This window comes from Oryctolagus cuniculus, chromosome 18 (assembly GCF_051225735.1).
Source record: "Oryctolagus cuniculus isolate XC-2025 breed Fujian yellow rabbit chromosome 18, ASM5122573v1, whole genome shotgun sequence".
NCBI lineage: Eukaryota > Metazoa > Chordata > Mammalia > Lagomorpha > Leporidae > Oryctolagus > Oryctolagus cuniculus.
This window is the reverse complement of record NC_142884.1, coordinates 35,845,535-35,864,150: the sequence shown is the minus strand read 5'-3', so window position 1 is coordinate 35,864,150 and position 18,616 is coordinate 35,845,535.

Below are 18,616 nucleotides of genomic sequence, written 5' to 3'. Positions count from 1 at the left end.
AAACACTTTACCGCAGTTCTGTAGCATGGGAGTAGTCTTACGCATCATGCGGGTTTTCAGTAGTCTGAGTAAAAGAGAAGCAGCTTACAGGATTTCTGTACATTGGAAGTAGTGAGAGGCAGTTTACAGGAGTTCTGCATCCTGAGTGTAGGAAACCCTTTACCGCAGTTCTGCAGCATGGGAGTAGTCTTACGCACTATGCAGGTTTTCAGTAGTCTGAATAAAAGAGAAGCAGCTTACAGGATTTCTGTACATTGGAAGTACTGAGAGGCAGTTTACAGGAGTTCTGCATCCTGAGTGTAGGAAACACTACACGGGAGTTCTGTAGCTTGGAAGTAGTCTTACGCACTATGCGGGTTTTCAGTAGTCTGAGTAAAAGAGAAGCAGCTACAGGATTTCTCTACATTGGAATTAGATAGGGACAGTTTACAGGAGTTCTGCATACTGAGTGAAGGAAACACTTTACGGGAGTTCTGTAGCTTGGGAGTTGTCTTTCGCATTATGCGGGTTTTCAGTATTCTGAGTAAAAGAGAAGCAGCTTACTGGATTTCTGTACATTGGAAGTAGTGAGAGGCAGATTACAGGACTTCTGCATCCTGAGTGTAGGAAACATTTAGTAGTCTTACGCACTAAGCGGGTTTTCAGTAGTCTGAGTAAAAGAGAAGCAGCTTACAGGATTTCTGTACATTGGAAGTAGTGAGAGGCAGTTTACAGGAGTTCTGCATCCTGAGTGTAGGAAACACTACACAGGAGTTCTGCAGCATGGGAGATGTCTTAACTACTCTGCGTGTTTTCAGTAGTCTGAGTAAAAGAGAAGCAGCTTACAGGATTTCTGTACATTGGAAGTAGTGAGAGGCAGTTTACAGGAGTTCTGCATCCTGAGTGTAGGAAACACTTTACCGCAGTTCTGTAGCATGGGCGTAGTCTTACGCATTATGCGGGTTTTCTGTAGTCTGAGTAAAAGAGAAGCAGCTTACAGGATTTCTGTACATTGAAGTAGTGAGAAGCCGTTTACAGGAGTTCTGCATCCTGAGTGTAGGAAACACTTTACCGCAGTTCTGTAGCATGGGAGTAGTCTTACGCATCATGCGGGTTTTCAGTAGTCTGAGTAAAAGAGAAGCAGCTTACAGGATTTCTGTACATTGGAAGTAGTGAGAGGCAGTTTACAGGAGTTCTGCATCCTGAGTGTAGGAAACACTTTACCGCAGTTCTGTAGCATGGGAGTAGTCTTAGGCACTATGCGGGTTTTCAGTAGTCTGAGTAAAAGAGAAGCAGCTTACAGGATTTCTGTACATTGGAAGTAGTGAGAGGCAGTTTACAGGAGTTCTGCATCCTGAGTGTAGGAAACACTACACAGGAGTTCTGCAGCATGGGAGATGTCTTAACTACTCTGCGTGTTTTCAGTAGTCTGCGTCAAAGAGAAGCAGCTTACAGGATTTCTGTACATTGGAAGTAGTGAGAGGCAGTTTACAGGAGTTCTGCATCCTGAGTGTAGGAAACACTACACGGGAGTTCTGTAGCATGGGAGTAGTCTTACGCACTATGCGGGTTTTCAGTAGTCTGCGTCAAACAGAAGCAGCTTACAGGATTTCTGTACATTGGAAGTAGTGAGAGGCAGTTTACAGGAGTTCTGCATCCTGAGTGTAGGAAACATTTTGCGGGAGTTCTGTAGCATGGGAGTAGTCTTACGCACTATGCGGGTTTTCAGTATTCTGAGTAAAAGAGAAGCAGCTTACTGGATTTCTGTACATTGGAAGTAGTGAGAGGCAGTTTACAGGACTTCTGCATCCTGAGTTTAGGAAAAACTTTATGGGAGCTCTGTAGCATGGGAGTAGTCTTACGCACTATGCGGGTTTTCAGTAGTCTTTGTAAAAGAGAAGCAGCTTACAGGATTTGTGTACATTGGAAGTAGTGAGAGGCAGTTTACAGGAGTTCTGCATCCTGAGTGTAGGAAACACTACACAGGAGTTCTGCAGCATGGGAGATGTCTTAACTACTCTGCCTGTTTTCAGTAGTCTGAGTAAAAGAGAAGCAGCTTACAGGATTTCTGTACATTGGAAGTAGTGAGAGGCAGTTTACAGGAGTTCTGCATCCTGAGTGTAGGAAACACTTTACCGCAGTTCTGTAGCATGGGCGTAGTCTTACGCATTATGCGGGTTTTCTGTAGTCTGAGTAAAAGAGAAGCAGCTTACAGGATTTCTGTACATTGAAGTAGTGAGAGGCAGTTTACAGGAGTTCTGCATCCTGAGTGTAGGAAACACTTTACCGCAGTTCTGTAGCATGGGAGTAGTCTTACGCATCATGCGGGTTTTCAGTAGTCTGAGTAAAAGAGAAGCAGCTTACAGGATTTCTGTACATTGGAAGTAGTGAGAGGCAGTTTACAGGAGTTCTGCATCCTGAGTGTAGGAAAACCTTTACCGCAGTTCTGCAGCATGGGAGTAGTCTTACGCACTATGCAGGTTTTCAGTAGTCTGAATAAAAGAGAAGCAGCTTACAGGATTTCTGTACATTGGAAGTACTGAGAGGCAGTTTACAGGAGTTCTGCATCCTGAGTGTAGGAAACACTACACGGGAGTTCTGTAGCTTGGAAGTAGTCTTACGCACTATGCGGGTTTTCAGTAGTCTGAGTAAAAGAGAAGCAGCTACAGGATTTCTGTACATTTGAAGTAGATAGGGACAGTTTACAGGAGTTCTGCATACTGAGTGTAGGAAACACTTTACGGGAGTTCTGTAGCTTGGGAGTTGTCTTTCGCATTATGCGGGTTTTCAGTATTCTGAGTAAAAGAGAAGCAGCTTACTGGATTTCTGTACATTGGAAGTAGTGAGAGGCAGATTACAGGACTTCTGCATCCTGAGTGTTGGAAACATTTAGTAGTCTTACGCACTAAGCGGGTTTTCAGTAGTCTGAGTAAAAGAGAAGCAGCTTACAGGATTTCTGTACATTGGAAGTAGTGAGAGGCAGTTTACAGGAGTTCTGCATCCTGAGTGTAGGAAACACTACACAGGAGTTCTGCAGCATGGGAGATGTCTTAACTACTCTGCGTGTTTTCAGTAGTCTGAGTAAAAGAGAAGCAGCTTACAGGATTTCTGTACATTGGAAGTAGTGAGAGGCAGTTTACAGGAGTTCTGCATCCTGAGTGTAGGAAACACTTTACCGCAGTTCTGTAGCATGGGCGTAGTCTTACGCATTATGCGGGTTTTCTGTAGTCTGAGTAAAAGAGAAGCAGCTTACAGGATTTCTGTACATTGAAGTAGTGAGAGGCCGTTTACAGGAGTTCTGCATCCTGAGTGTAGGAAACACTTTACCGCAGTTCTGTAGCATGGGAGTAGTCTTACGCATCATGCGGGTTTTCAGTAGTCTGAGTAAAAGAGAAGCAGCTTACAGGATTTCTGTACATTGGAAGTAGTGAGAGGCAGTTTACAGGAGTTCTGCATCCTGAGTGTAGGAAACACTTTACCGCAGTTCTGTAGCATGGGAGTAGTCTTAGGCACTATGCGGGTTTTCAGTAGTCTGCGTCAAAGAGAAGCAGCTTACAGGATTTCTGTACATTGGAAGTAGTGAGTGGCAGTTTACAGGAGTTCTGCATCCTGAGTGTAGGAAACACTACACAGGAGTTCTGCAGCATGGGAGATGTCTTAACTACTCTGCGTGTTTTCAGTAGTCTGAGTAAAAGAGAAGCAGCTTACAGCATTTCTGTACATTGGAAGTAGTGAGAGGCAGTTTACAGGAGTTCTGCATCCTGAGTGTAGGAAACACTTTACCGCAGTTCTGTAGCATGGGAGTAGTCTTACGCATTATGCGGGTTTTCTGTAGTCTGAGTAAAAGAGAAGCAGCTTACAGGATTTCTGTACATTGAAGTAGTGAGAGGCCGTTTACAGGAGTTCTGCATCCTGAGTGTAGGAAACACTTTACCGCAGTTCTGTAGCATGGGAGTAGTCTTACGCATCATGCGGGTTTTCAGTAGTCTGAGTAAAAGAGAAGCAGCTTACAGGATTTCTGTACATTGGAAGTAGTGAGAGGCAGTTTACAGGAGTTCTGCATCCTGAGTGTAGGAAACACTTTACCGCAGTTCTGTAGCATGGGAGTAGTCTTACGCACTATGCAGGTTTTCAGTATTCTGAATAAAAGAGAAGCAGCTTACAGGATTTCTGTACATTGGAAGTAGTGAGAGGCAGTTTACAGGAGTTCTGCATCCTGAGTGTAGGAAACACTACACGGGAGTTCTGTAGCATGGAAGTAGTCTTACGCACTATGCGGGTTTTCAGTAGTCTGAGTAAAAGAGAAGCAGCTTACAGGATTTCTGTACATTGGAAGTAGTGAGAGGCAGTTTACAGGAGTTCTGCATCCTGAGTGTAGGAAACATTTTGCGGGAGTTCTGTAGCATGCGAGTAGTCTTACGCACTATGCGGGTTTTCAGTAGTCTGAGTAAAAGAGAAGCAGCTTACAGGATTTCTGTACATTGGAAGTAGTGAGAGGCAGTTTACAGGAGTTCTGCATCCTGAGTGTAGGAAACACTACACAGGAGTTCTGCAGCATGGGAGATGTCTTAACTACTCTGCGTGTTTTCAGTAGTCTGCGTCAAAGAGAAGCAGCTTACAGGATTTCTGTACATTGGAAGTAGTGAGAGGCAGTTTACAGGAGTTCTGCATCCTGAGTGTAGGAAACACTACACGGGAGTTCTGTAGCATGGGAGTAGTCTTACGCACTATGCGGGTTTTCAGTAGTCTGCATCTAACAGAAGCAGCTTACAGGATTTCTGTACATTGGAAGTAGTGAGAGGCAGTTTACAGGAGTTCTGCATCCTGAGTGTAGGAAACACTACACGGGAGTTCTGTAGCATGGGAGTAGTCTTACGCACTATGCGGGTTTTCAGTATTCTGAGTAAAAGAGAAGCAGCTTACTGGATTTCTGTACATTGGAAGTAGTGAGAGGCAGTTTACAGGACTTCTGCATCCTGAGTTTAGGAAAAACTTTATGGGAGCTCTGTAGCATGGGAGTAGTCTTACACACTATGCGGGTTATCAGTAGTCTTTGTAAAAGAGAAGCAGCTTACAGGATTTGTGTACATTGGAAGTAGTGAGAGGCAGTTTACAGGAGTTCTGCATCCTGAGTGTAGGAAACATTAAGTAGTCTTACGCACTATGCGGGTTTTCAGTAGTCTGAGTAAAAGAGAAGCAGCTTACAGGATTTGTGTACATTGGAAGTAGTGAGAGGCAGTTTACAGGAGTTCTGCATCCTGAGTGTAGGAAACACTACACAGGAGTTCTGCAGCATGGGAGATGTCTTAACTACTCTGCCTGTTTTCAGTAGTCTGAGTAAAAGAGAAGCAGCTTACAGGATTTCTGTACATTGGAAGTAGTGAGAGGCAGTTTACAGGAGTTCTGCATCCTGAGTGTAGGAAACACTACACAGGAGTTCTGCAGCATGGGAGATGTCTTAACTACTCTGCGTGTTTTCAGTAGTCTGCGTCAAAGAGAAGCAGCTTACAGGATTTCTGTACATTGGAAGTAGTGAGAGGCAGTTTACAGGAGTTCTGCATCCTGAGTGTAGGAAACACTACACGGGAGTTCTGTAGCATGGAAGTAGTCTTACGCACTATGCGGGTTTTCAGTAGTCTGAGAAAAAGAGAAGCAGCTTACAGGATTTCTGTACATTGGAAGTAGTGAGAGGCAGTTTACAGGAGTTCTGCATCCTGAGTGTAGGAAACATTTTGCGGGAGTTCTGTAGCATGCGAGTAGTCTTACGCACTATGCGGGTTTTCAGTAGTCTGAGTAAAAGAGAAGCAGCTTACAGGATTTCTGTACATTGGAAGTAGTGAGAGGCAGTTTACAGGAGTTCTGCATCCTGAGTGTAGGAAACACTACACAGGAGTTCTGCAGCATGGGAGATGTCTTAACTACTCTGCGTGTTTTCAGTAGTCTGCGTCAAAGAGAAGCAGCTTACAGGATTTCTGTACATTGGAAGTAGTGAGAGGCAGTTTACAGGAGTTCTGCATCCTGAGTGTAGGAAACACTACACGGGAGTTCTGTAGCATGGGAGTAGTCTTACGCACTATGCGGGTTTTCAGTAGTCTGCATCTAACAGAAGCAGCTTACAGGATTTCTGTACATTGGAAGTAGTGAGAGGCAGTTTACAGGAGTTCTGCATCCTGAGTGTAGGAAACACTACACGGGAGTTCTGTAGCATGGGAGTAGTCTTACGCACTATGCGGGTTTTCAGTATTCTGAGTAAAAGAGAAGCAGCTTACTGGATTTCTGTACATTGGAAGTAGTGAGAGGCAGTTTACAGGACTTCTGCATCCTGAGTTTAGGAAAAACTTTATGGGAGCTCTGTAGCATGGGAGTAGTCTTACACACTATGCGGGTTATCAGTAGTCTTTGTAAAAGAGAAGCAGCTTACAGGATTTGTGTACATTGGAAGTAGTGAGAGGCAGTTTACAGGAGTTCTGCATCCTGAGTGTAGGAAACATTAAGTAGTCTTACGCACTATGCGGGTTTTCAGTAGTCTGAGTAAAAGAGAAGCAGCTTACAGGATTTGTGTACATTGGAAGTAGTGAGAGGCAGTTTACAGGAGTTCTGCATCCTGAGTGTAGGAAACACTACACAGGAGTTCTGCAGCATGGGAGATGTCTTAACTACTCTGCCTGTTTTCAGTAGTCTGAGTAAAAGAGAAGCAGCTTACAGGATTTCTGTACATTGGAAGTAGTGAGAGGCAGTTTACAGGAGTTCTGCATCCTGAGTGTAGGAAACACTACACAGGAGTTCTGCAGCATGGGAGATGTCTTAACTACTCTGCGTGTTTTCAGTAGTCTGCGTCAAAGAGAAGCAGCTTACAGGATTTCTGTACATTGGAAGTAGTGAGAGGCAGTTTACAGGAGTTCTGCATCCTGAGTGTAGGAAACACTACACGGGAGTTCTGTAGCATGGAAGTAGTCTTACGCACTATGCGGGTTTTCAGTAGTCTGAGAAAAAGAGAAGCAGCTTACAGGATTTCTGTACATTGGAAGTAGTGAGAGGCAGTTTACAGGAGTTCTGCATCCTGAGTGTAGGAAACATTTTGCGGGAGTTCTGTAGCATGCGAGTAGTCTTACGCACTATGCGGGTTTTCAGTAGTCTGAGTAAAAGAGAAGCAGCTTACAGGATTTCTGTACATTGGAAGTAGTGAGAGGCAGTTTACAGGAGTTCTGCATCCTGAGTGTAGGAAACACTACACAGGAGTTCTGCAGCATGGGAGATGTCTTAACTACTCTGCGTGTTTTCAGTAGTCTGCGTCAAAGAGAAGCAGCTTACAGGATTTCTGTACATTGGAAGTAGTGAGAGGCAGTTTACAGGAGTTCTGCATCCTGAGTGTAGGAAACACTACACGGGAGTTCTGTAGCATGGGAGTAGTCTTACGCACTATGCGGGTTTTCAGTAGTCTGCATCTAACAGAAGCAGCTTACAGGATTTCTGTACATTGGAAGTAGTGAGAGGCAGTTTACAGGAGTTCTGCATCCTGAGTGTAGGAAACACTACACGGGAGTTCTGTAGCATGGGAGTAGTCTTACGCACTATGCGGGTTTTCAGTATTCTGAGTAAAAGAGAAGCAGCTTACTGGATTTCTGTACATTGGAAGTAGTGAGAGGCAGTTTACAGGACTTCTGCATCCTGAGTTTAGGAAAAACTTTATGGGAGCTCTGTAGCATGGGAGTAGTCTTACACACTATGCGGGTTATCAGTAGTATTTGTAAAAGAGAAGCAGCTTACAGGATTTGTGTACATTGGAAGTAGTGAGAGGCAGTTTACAGGAGTTCTGCATCCTGAGTGTAGGAAACACTTTACCGCAGTTCTGTAGCATGGGCGTAGTCTTACGCATTATGCGGGTTTTCTGTAGTCTGAGTAAAAGAGAAGCAGCTTACAGGATTTCTGTACATTGAAGTTGTGAGAGGCCGTTTACAGGAGTTCTGCATCCTGAGTGTAGGAAACACTTTAGCGCAGTTCTGTAGCATGGGAGTAGTCTTACGCATCATGCAGGTTTTCAGTAGTCTGAGTAAAAGAGAAGCAGCTTACAGGATTTCTGTACATTGGAAGTAGTGAGAGGCAGTTTACAGGAGTTCTGCATCCTGAGTGTAGGAAACACTTTACCGCAGTTCTGTAGCATGGGAGTAGTCTTAGGCACTATGCGGGTTTTCAGTAGTCTGAGTAAAAGAGAAGCAGCTTACAGGATTTCTGTACATTGGAAGTAGTGAGAGGCAGTTTACAGGAGTTCTGCATCCTGAGTGTAGGAAACACTACACAGGAGTTCTGCAGCATGGGAGATGTCTTAACTACTCTGCGTGTTTTCAGTAGTCTGAGTAAAAGAGAAGCAGCTTACAGGATTTCTGTACATTGGAAGTAGTGAGAGGCAGTTTACAGGAGTTCTGCATCCTGAGTGTAGGAAACACTTTACCGCAGTTCTGTAGCGTGGGCGTAGTCTTACGCATTATGCGGGTTTTCTGTAGTCTGAGTAAAAGAGAAGCAGCTTACAGGATTTCTGTACATTGAAGTAGTGAGAGGCCGTTTACAGGAGTTCTGCATCCTGAGTGTAGGAAACACTTTACCGCAGTTCTGTAGCATGGGAGTACTCTTACGCATCATGCGGGTTTTCAGTAGTCTGAGTAAAAGAGAAGCAGCTTACAGGATTTCTGTACATTGGAAGTAGTGAGAGGCAGTTTACAGGAGTTCTGCATCCTGAGTGTAGGAAACACTTTACCGCAGTTCTGTAGCATGGGAGTAGTCTTACGCACTATGCAGGTTTTCAGTATTCTGAATAAAAGAGAAGCAGCTTACAGGATTTCTGTACATTGGAAGTAGTGAGAGGCAGTTTACAGGAGTTCTGCATCCTGAGTGTAGGAAACACTACACGGGAGTTCTGTAGCATGGAAGTAGTCTTACGCACTATGCGGGTTTTCAGTAGTCTGAGTAAAAGAGAAGCAGCTTACAGGATTTCTGTCCATTGGCAGTAGAGAGGGACAGTTTACAGGAGTTCTGCATCCTGAGTGTAGGAAACACTTTACCGCAGTTCTGTAGCATGGGAGTAGTCTTACGCACTATGCGGGTTTTCAGTATTCTGAGTAAAAGAGAAGCAGCTTACAGGATTGCTGTACATTGGAAGTAGTGACAGGCAGTTTACAGGAGTTCTGCATCCTGAGTGTAGGAAACACTTTACGGGAGTTCTGTAGCTTGGGAGTAGTCTTACGAACTATGCAGGTTTTCAGTAGTCTGAGTAAAAGAGAAGCAGCTTACAGGATTTATGTACATTGAAAGTAGTGAGAGGCAGTTTACAGGAGTTCTGCATCCTGAGTGTAGGAAACACTACCCGGGAGTACTGTAGCATGGGAGATGTCTTAACTACTCTGCGTGTTTTCAGTAGTCTGAGTAAAAGAGAAGCAGCTACAGGATATCGGTACATTGGAAGTAGAGCGGGACAGTTTACAGGAGTTCTGCATCCTGAGTGTAGGAAACATTTTGCGGGAGTTCTGTAGCATGGGAGTAGTCTTACGCACTATGCGGGTTTTCAGTAGTCTGAGTAAAAGAGAAGCAGCTTACAGGATTTCTGTACATTGGAAGTAGTGAGAGGCAGTTTACAGCAGTTCTGCATCCTGAGTGTAGGAAACACTTTACGGGAGTTCTGTAGCTTGGGAGTAGTCTTACGCACTATGCGGGTTTTCAGTAGTCTGAGTAAAAGAGAAGAATCTTACAGGATTTCTGTACATTGGAAGTAGTGAGAGGCAGTTTACAGGAGTTCTGCATCCTGAGTGTAGGAAACACTTCACGGGAGTTCCGTAGCTTGGGAGTAGTCTTACGCACTATGCGGGTTTTCAGTAGTCTGAGTCAAAGAGAAGCAGCTTACAGGATTTCTGTACATTGGAAGTAGTGAGAGGCAGTTTACAGGAGTTCTGCATCCTGAGTGTAGGAAACACTTTACGGGAGTTCTGTAGCATGGGAGTAGTCTTACGCACTATGCGGGTTTTCAGTAGTCTGAGTAAAAGAGAAGCAGCTACAGGATTTCTGTACATTGGAAGTAGATAGGGACAGTTTACAGGAGTTCTGCATCCTGAGTGTAGGAAACACTACACGGGAGTTCTGTAGCTTGGGAGTTGTCTTTCGCACTATGCGGGTTTTCAGTATTCTGAGTAAAAGAGAAGCAGCTTACAGGATTTCTGTACATTGGAAGTAATGAGAGGCAGTTTACAGGAGTTCTGCATCCTGAGTGTAGGAAACACTTCATGGGAGTTCTGTAGCATGGAGTAGTCTTACGCACTATGCGGGTTTTCAGTAGTCTGAGTAAAAGAGAAGCAGCTTACAGGATTTCTGTACATTGGAAGTAGTGAGAGGCAGTTTACTGGAATTCTGCATCCTTAGTGTAGGAGACAGTGTATGGGAGTTCTGGAACATGGCTCTAGCCATACACAGTATGCAGTCATTCTTTAGCCTGTGTGTAGGAGATGCAGCTTACTGGATTTCTGTAAGCTGGAAGTAGAGCGAAGCAGTTTACTGGAGTTTTGCAGCCTGAGTGTAGGAAACACTTTACCGCAGTTCTGTAGCATGGGAGTAGTCTTACGCACTATGCGGGTTTTCAGTAGTCTGAGTAAAAGAGAAGCAGCTTACAGGATTTCTGTACATTGGAAGTAGTGAGAGGCAGTTTACAGGAGTTCTGCATCCTGAGTGTAGGAAACAATACACGGGAGTTCTGTAGCATGGGAGTAGTCTTACGCAACTATGCTGGTTTTCAGTAGACTAAGTAAAAGAGAAGCAGCTGACAGGATTTCTGTACATTGGAAGTAGTGAGAGGCAGTTTACAGGAGTTCTGCATCCTGAGTGTAGGAAACACTACACGGGAGTACTGTAGCATGGGAGATGTCTTAAATACTCTGCGTGTTTTCAGTAGTCTGAGGAAAAGAGAAGCAGCTACAGGATTTCTGTACAATGGAAGTAGAGCGGGACAGTTTAGAGGAGTTCTGCACCTTGAGTGTATTAAATGCTTTACGGGAGTTCTGTAGCATGGGAGTAGTCTTACGCACTATGCGGGATTTCAGTAGTCTGCGTCAAAGAGAAGCAGCTTACAGGATTTCTGTACATTGGAAGTAGTGAGAGGCAGTTTACAGGAGTTCTGCATCCTGAGTGTAGGAAACACTTTACGGGAGTTCTGTAGCATGGGAGATGTCTTAACTACTCTGCGTGTTTTTAGTAGCCTGAGTAAAAGAGAAGCAGCTACAGGATTTCTGTACCTTGGAAGTAGAGAGGGACAGTTTACAGGAGTTCTGCATCCTGAGTGTAGGAAACACTTTACCGCAGTTCTGTAGCATGGGAGTAGTCTTACGCACTATGCGGGTTTTCAATATTCTGAGTAAAAGAGAAGCAGCTTACAGGATTTCTGTACATTGAAGTAGTGAGAGGCAGTTTACAGGAGTTCTGCATCCTGAGTGTAGGAAACACTTTACCGCAGTTCTGTAGCATGGGAGTAGTCTTACGCATTATGCGGGTTTTCAGTAGTCTGAGTAAAAGAGAAGCAGCTTACAGGATTTCTGTATATTGGAAGTAGTGAGAGGCAGTTTACAGGAGTTCTGCATCCTGCGTGTAGGAAACACTTTACAGCAGTTCTGTAGCATGGGAGTAGTCTTACGCACTATGCGGGTTTTCAGTAGTCTGAGTAAAAGTGAAGCAGCTTACAGGATTTCTGTACATTGGAAGTAGTGAGAGGCAGTTTAAAGGAGTCCTGCATCCTGAGGGTAGGAAACACTTTACATTAGTTCTATAGCATGGGAGTTGTCTTACGCACTATGCGGGTTTTCAGTAGTCTGAGTAAAAGAGAAGCACCGACAGGATTTCTGTTCATTGGAAGTAGTGAGAGGTAGTTTAGAGGAGTTCTGCATCCTGAGTGTAGGAAACACTTTACCGCAGTTCTGTAGCATGGGAGTAGACTTACGCACTAGCGGGTTTTCAGTAGTCTGAGTAAAGGAGAAGCAGCTTACAGGATTTCTGTACATTGGAAGTTGTGAGAGGCAGTTTACAGGAGTTCTGCATCCTGAGTGTAGGAAACACTTTACGGGAGTTCTGTAGCATGGGAGTAGTCTTACGCACTATGCGGGTTTTCAGTAGTCTGAGTAAAAGAGAACCAGCTACAGGATTTCTGTACATTGGAAGTAGAGAGGGACAGTTTACAGGAGTTCTGCATCCTGAGTGTAGGAAACACTTTACCGCAGTTCTTTAGCATGGGAGAAGTCTTACGCAGTATGCGGGTTTTCAGTAGTCTGAGTAAAAGAGATGCAGGTTACAGGATTTCTGTACATTGGAAGTAGTGAGAGGCAGTTTACAGCAGTTCTGCATCCTGAGTGTAGGAAACACTTTACGGGAGTTCTGTAGCATGGGAGTAATCTTACGCACTATGAGGGTTTTCAGAAGTCTGAGTAAAAGAGAAGCAGCTTACAGGATTTCTGTACATTGGAAGTAGTGAGAGGCAGTTTACAGGAGTTCTGCATCCTGAGTGCAGGAAACACTTTACGGGAGTTCTGTAGCATGGGAGTAGTCTTAGGCACTATGCGGGTTTTTAGTAGTCTGAGTAAAAGAGAAGCAGCTTACAGGATTTCTGTACATTGGAAGTAGTGTGAGGCAGTTTACTGGAATTCTGCATCCTGAGTGTAGGAGACAGTGTATGGGAATTCTGGAACATGGCTCTAGCTATACACAGTATGCAGTCTTTCTTTAGCCTGTGTGTACGAGATGCAGCTTACTGGATTTCTGTAAGCTGGATGTAGAGCGAAGCAGTTTACTGGAGTTCTGCAGCCTGAGTGTAGGAAACACTTTTCGGAAGTTCTGTAGCTTGGGGGAAGTCTTTCGCACTATGCGGGTTTTCAGTAGTCTGAGTAAAAGAGAAGCAGCTTACAGGATTTCTGTACATTGGAAGTAGTGAGAGGCAGTTTACAGGAGTTCTGCATCCTGAGTGTAGGAAACACTTTACCGCAATTCGGTAGCATGGGAGTAGTCTTAGGCACTATGCGGGTTTTCAGTAGTCTGAGTAAAAGAGAAGCAGCTTACAGGATTTCTGTACATTGGAAGTAGTGAGAAGCAGTTTACAGGAGTTCTGCATCCTGAGTGTAGGAAATACTACACGGAAGTTCTGTAGCATGGGAGATTTCTTAACTACTCTGCGTGTTTTCAGTAGTCTGAGTAAAAAAGAAGTAGCTACAGGATTTCTGTACATTGGAAGTAGAGAGGGACAGTTTACAGGAGTTCTGCATCCTGAGTGTAGGAAATGCTTTACGGGAGTTCTTTAGCATGGGAGTAGTCTTACGCACTATGCGGGTTTTCAGTAGTCTGAGTAAAAGTGAAGCAGCTTACAGGATTTCTGTACATTGGAAGTAGTGAGAGGCAGTTTAAAGGAGTCCTGCATCCTGAGGGTAGGAAACACTTTACAAGATTTCTGTAGCATGGGAGTAGTCTTACGCACTATGCGGGTTTTCAGTAGTCTGAGTAAAAGAGAAGCACCTACAGGATTTCTGTGCATTGGAAGTAGTGAGAGGTAGTATACAGGAGTTCTGCATCCTGAGTGTAGGAGACAGTGTATGGGAGTACTGGAACATGGCTCTAGCCATACACAGTATGCAGTATTTCTTTAGCCTTTGTGTAGGAGATGCTGCTTACAGGATTTCTGTAAGCTGGATGTTATTCGAAGCAGTTTACTGGAGTTCTGCAGCCTGAGTGTAGGAAACACTTTACCGCAGTTCTGTAGCATGGGAGTAGTCTTACGCACTATGCGGGTTTTCAGTAGTCTGAGTAAAAGAGAAGCAGCTTACAGGATTTCTGTACATTGGAAGTAGTGAGAGGCAGTTTACAGGAGTTCTGCATCCTGAGTGTAGGAAACACTTTACGGGAGTTTTGTAGCTTGGGAGTAGTCTTTCGCACTATGTGGGTTTTCAGTAGTCTGAGTAAAAGAGAAGCAGCTTACAGGATTTCTGTACATCGGAAGTAGTGAGAGGCAGTTTACAGGAGTTCTGCATCCTGAGTGTAGTAAACACTACACGGGAGTTCTGTAGCATGGGAGTAGTCTTACGCACTATGCGGGTTTTCAGTAGTCTGAGTAAAAGAGAAGCAGCTACAGGATTTCTGTACATTGGAAGTAGATATGGACAGTTTACAGGAGTTCTGCATCCTGAGTGTAGGAAACACTTTACGGGAGTTCTGTAGCATGCGAGTAGTCTTACGCACTATGCGGGTTTTCAGTAGTCTGAGTAAAAGAGAAGCAGCTTACAGGATTTCTGTACATTGGAAGTAGTGAGAGGCAGTTTACAGGAGTTCTGCATCCTGAGTGTAGGAAACAATACACGGGAGTTCTGTAGCATGGGAGATGTCTTAACTACTCTGCGTGTTTTCAGTAGTCTGAGTAAAAGACAAGAAGCTTACAGGATTTCTGTACATTGGAAGTAGTGAGGGACAGTTTACAGGAGTTCTGCATCCAGAGTTTAGGAAACACTTTACGGGAGTTTGGTAGCATAGGAGTAGTTTTACGCAGTATGCGGGTTTTCAGTAGTCTGAGTAAAAGAGAAGCAGGTTACAGTATTTGTGTACATTGGAAGTAGTGAGAGGCAGTTTACAGGAGTTCTGCATCCTGAGTGTAGGAAACACTTTACGGGAGTTCTGTACCATGGGAGTAGTCTTACGCACTATGCGGGTTTTCAGTAGTCCGAGTAAAAGAGAAGCAGCTTACAGGATTTCTGTACATTGGAAGTAGTGAGAGGCAGTTTACAGGAGTTCTGCATCCTGAGTGTAGGAAACACTTTACCGCAATTCGGTAGCATGGGAGTAGTCTTAGGCACTATGCGGGTTTTCAGTAGTCTGAGTAAAAGAGAAGCAGCTTACAGGATTTCTGTACATTGGAAGTAGTGAGAAGCAGTTTACAGGAGTTCTGCATCCTGAGTGTAGGAAATACTACACGGAAGTTCTGTAGCATGGGAGATTTCTTAACTACTCTGCGTGTTTTCAGTAGTCTGAGTAAAAAAGAAGTAGCTACAGGATTTCTGTACATTGGAAGTAGAGAGGGACAGTTTACAGGAGTTCTGCATCCTGAGTGTAGGAAATGCTTTACGGGAGTTCTGTAGCATGCGAGTAGTCTTACGCACTATGCGGGATTTCAGTAGTCTGAGTAAAAGAGAAGCAGCTTACAGGATTTCTGTACATTGGAATTAGGGAGAGGCAGTTTACAGGAGTTCTGCATCCTGAGTGTAGGAAACCTTTTACGGGAGTTCTTTAGCATGGGAGTAGTCTTACGCACTATGCGGGTTTTCAGTAGTCTGAGTAAAAGTGAAGCAGCTTACAGGATTTCTGTACATTGGAAGTAGTGAGAGGCAGTTTAAAGGAGTCCTGCATCCTGAGGGTAGGAAACACTTTACAAGATTTCTGTAGCATGGGAGTAGTCTTACGCACTATGCGGGTTTTCAGTAGTCTGAGTAAAAGAGAAGCACCTACAGGATTTCTGTGCATTGGAAGTAGTGAGAGGTAGTATACAGGAGTTCTGCATCCTGAGTGTAGGAGACAGTGTATGGGAGTACTGGAACTTGGCTCTAGCCATACACAGTATGCAGTATTTCTTTAGCCTTTGTGTAGGAGATGCTGCTTACAGGATTTCTGTAAGCTGGATGTTATTCGAAGCAGTTTACTGGAGTTCTGCAGCCTGAGTGTAGGAAACACTTTACCGCAGTTCTGTAGCATGGGAGTAGTCTTACGCACTATGCGGGTTTTCAGTAGTCTGAGTAAAAGAGAAGCAGCTTACAGGATTTCTGTACATTGGAAGTAGTGAGAGGCAGTTTACAGGAGTTCTGCATCCTGAGTGTAGGAAACACTTTACGGGAGTTTTGTAGAATGGGAGTAGTCTTTCGCACTATGTGGGTTTTCAGTAGTCTGAGTAAAAGAGAAGCAGCTTACAGGATTTCTGTACATCGGAAGTAGTGAGAGGCAGTTTACAGGAGTTCTGCATCCTGAGTGTAGTAAACACTACACGGGAGTTCTGTAGCATGGGAGTAGTCTTACGCACTATGCGGGTTTTCAGTAGTCGGAGTAAAAGAGAAGCAGCTACAAGATTTCTGTACATTGGAAGTAGATATGGACAGTTTACAGGAGTTCTGCATCCTGAGTGTAGGAAACACTTTACGGGAGTTCTGTAGCATGCGAGTAGTCTTACGCACTATGCGGGTTTTCAGTAGTCTGAGTAAAAGAGAAGCAGCTTACAGGATTTCTGTACATTGGAAGTAGTGAGAGGCAGTTTACAGGAGTTCTGCATCCTGAGTGTAGGAAACAATACACGGGAGTTCTGTAGCATGGGAGATGTCTTAACTACTCTGCGTGTTTTCAGTAGTCTGAGTAAAAGACAAGAAGCTTACAGGATTTCTGTACATTGGAAGTAGTGAGGGACAGTTTACAGGAGTTCTGCATCCAGAGTTTAGGAAACACTTTACGGGAGTTTGGTAGCATAGGAGTAGTTTTACGCAGTATGCGGGTTTTCAGTAGTCTGAGTAAAAGAGAAGCAGGTTACAGTATTTGTGTACATTGGAAGTAGTGAGAGGCAGTTTACAGGAGTTCTGCATCCTGAGTGTAGGAAACACTTTACGGGAGTTCTGTAGCATGGGAGTAGTCTTACGCACTATGCGGGTTTTCAGTAGTCCGAGTAAAAGAGAAGCAGCTTACAGGATTTCTGTACATTGGAAGTAGTGAGAGGCAGTTTACAGGAGTTCTGCATCCTGAGTGTAGGAAACACTTTACGGGAGTTCTGTAGCTTGGGAGTAGTCTTACGCACTATGCAGGTTTTCAGTATTCTGAGTAAAAGAGAAGCAGCTTACAGGATTTGTGTACATTGGAAGCAGTGAGAGGCAGTTTACAGGAGTTCTGCATCCTGAGTGTAGAAAACACTTTATGGGAGTTCTGTAGCTTGGGAGTTGTCTTTCGCACTATGCGGGTTTTCAGTATTCTGAGTAAAAGAGAAGCAGCTTACAGGATTTCTGTACATTGGAAGTAGTGAGAGGCAGATTACAGGACTTCTGCATCCTGAGTTTAGGAAACACTTTATGGGAGTTCTGTAGCATGGGAGTAGTCTTAGGCACTATGCGGGTTTTCAGTAGTCTGAGTAAAAGAGAAGCAGCTTACAGGATTTGTGTACATTGGAAGTAGTGAGAGGCAGTTTACAGGAGTTCTGCATCCTGAGTGTAGGAAACATTTTGCTTGAGTTCTGTAGCATGGGAGTAGTCTTACGCACTATGCGGGTTTTCAGTAGTCTGAGTAAAAGAGAAGCACCTACAGGATTTCTGTGCATTGGAAGTAGTGAGAGGTAGTATACAGGAGTTCTGCATCCTGAGTGTAGGAGACAGTGTATGGGAGTACTGGAACATGGCTCTAGCCATACACAGTATGCAGTATTTCTTTAGCCTTTGTGTAGGAGATGCTGCTTACAGGATTTCTGTAAGCTGGATGTTATTCGAAGCAGTTTACTGGAGTTCTGCAGCCTGAGTGTAGGAAACACTTTACCGCAGTTCTGTAGCATGGGAGTAGTCTTACGCACTATGCGGGTTTTCAGTAGTCTGAGTAAAAGAGAAGCAGCTTACAGGATTTCTGTACATTGGAAGTAGTGAGAGGCAGTTTACAGGAGTTCTGCATCCTGAGTGTAGGAAACACTTTACGGGAGTTTTGTAGAATGGGAGTAGTCTTTCGCACTATGTGGGTTTTCAGTAGTCTGAGTAAAAGAGAAGCAGCTTACAGGATTTCTGTACATCGGAAGTAGTGAGAGGCAGTTTACAGGAGTTCTGCATCCTGAGTGTAGTAAACACTACACGGGAGTTCTGTAGCATGGGAGTAGTCTTACGCACTATGCGGGTTTTCAGTAGTCGGAGTAAAAGAGAAGCAGCTACAAGATTTCTGTACATTGGAAGTAGATATGGACAGTTTACAGGAGTTCTGCATCCTGAGTGTAGGAAACACTTTACGGGAGTTCTGTAGCATGCGAGTAGTCTTACGCACTATGCGGGTTTTCAGTAGTCTGAGTAAAAGAGAAGCAGCTTACAGGATTTCTGTACATTGGAAGTAGTGAGAGGCAGTTTACAGGAGTTCTGCATCCTGAGTGTAGGAAACAATACACGGGAGTTCTGTAGCATGGGAGATGTCTTAACTACTCTGCGTGTTTTCAGTAGTCTGAGTAAAAGACAAGAAGCTTACAGGATTTCTGTACATTGGAAGTAGTGAGGGACAGTTTACAGGAGTTCTGCATCCAGAGTTTAGGAAACACTTTACGGGAGTTTGGTAGCATAGGAGTAGTTTTACGCAGTATGCGGGTTTTCAGTAGTCTGAGTAAAAGAGAAGCAGGTTACAGTATTTGTGTACATTGGAAGTAGTGAGAGGCAGTTTACAGGAGTTCTGCATCCTGAGTGTAGGAAACACTTTACGGGAGTTCTGTAGCATGGGAGTAGTCTTACGCACTATGCGGGTTTTCAGTAGTCCGAGTAAAAGAGAAGCAGCTTACAGGATTTCTGTACATTGGAAGTAGTGAGAGGCAGTTTACAGGAGTTCTGCATCCTGAGTGTAGGAAACACTTTACGGGAGTTCTGTAGCTTGGGAG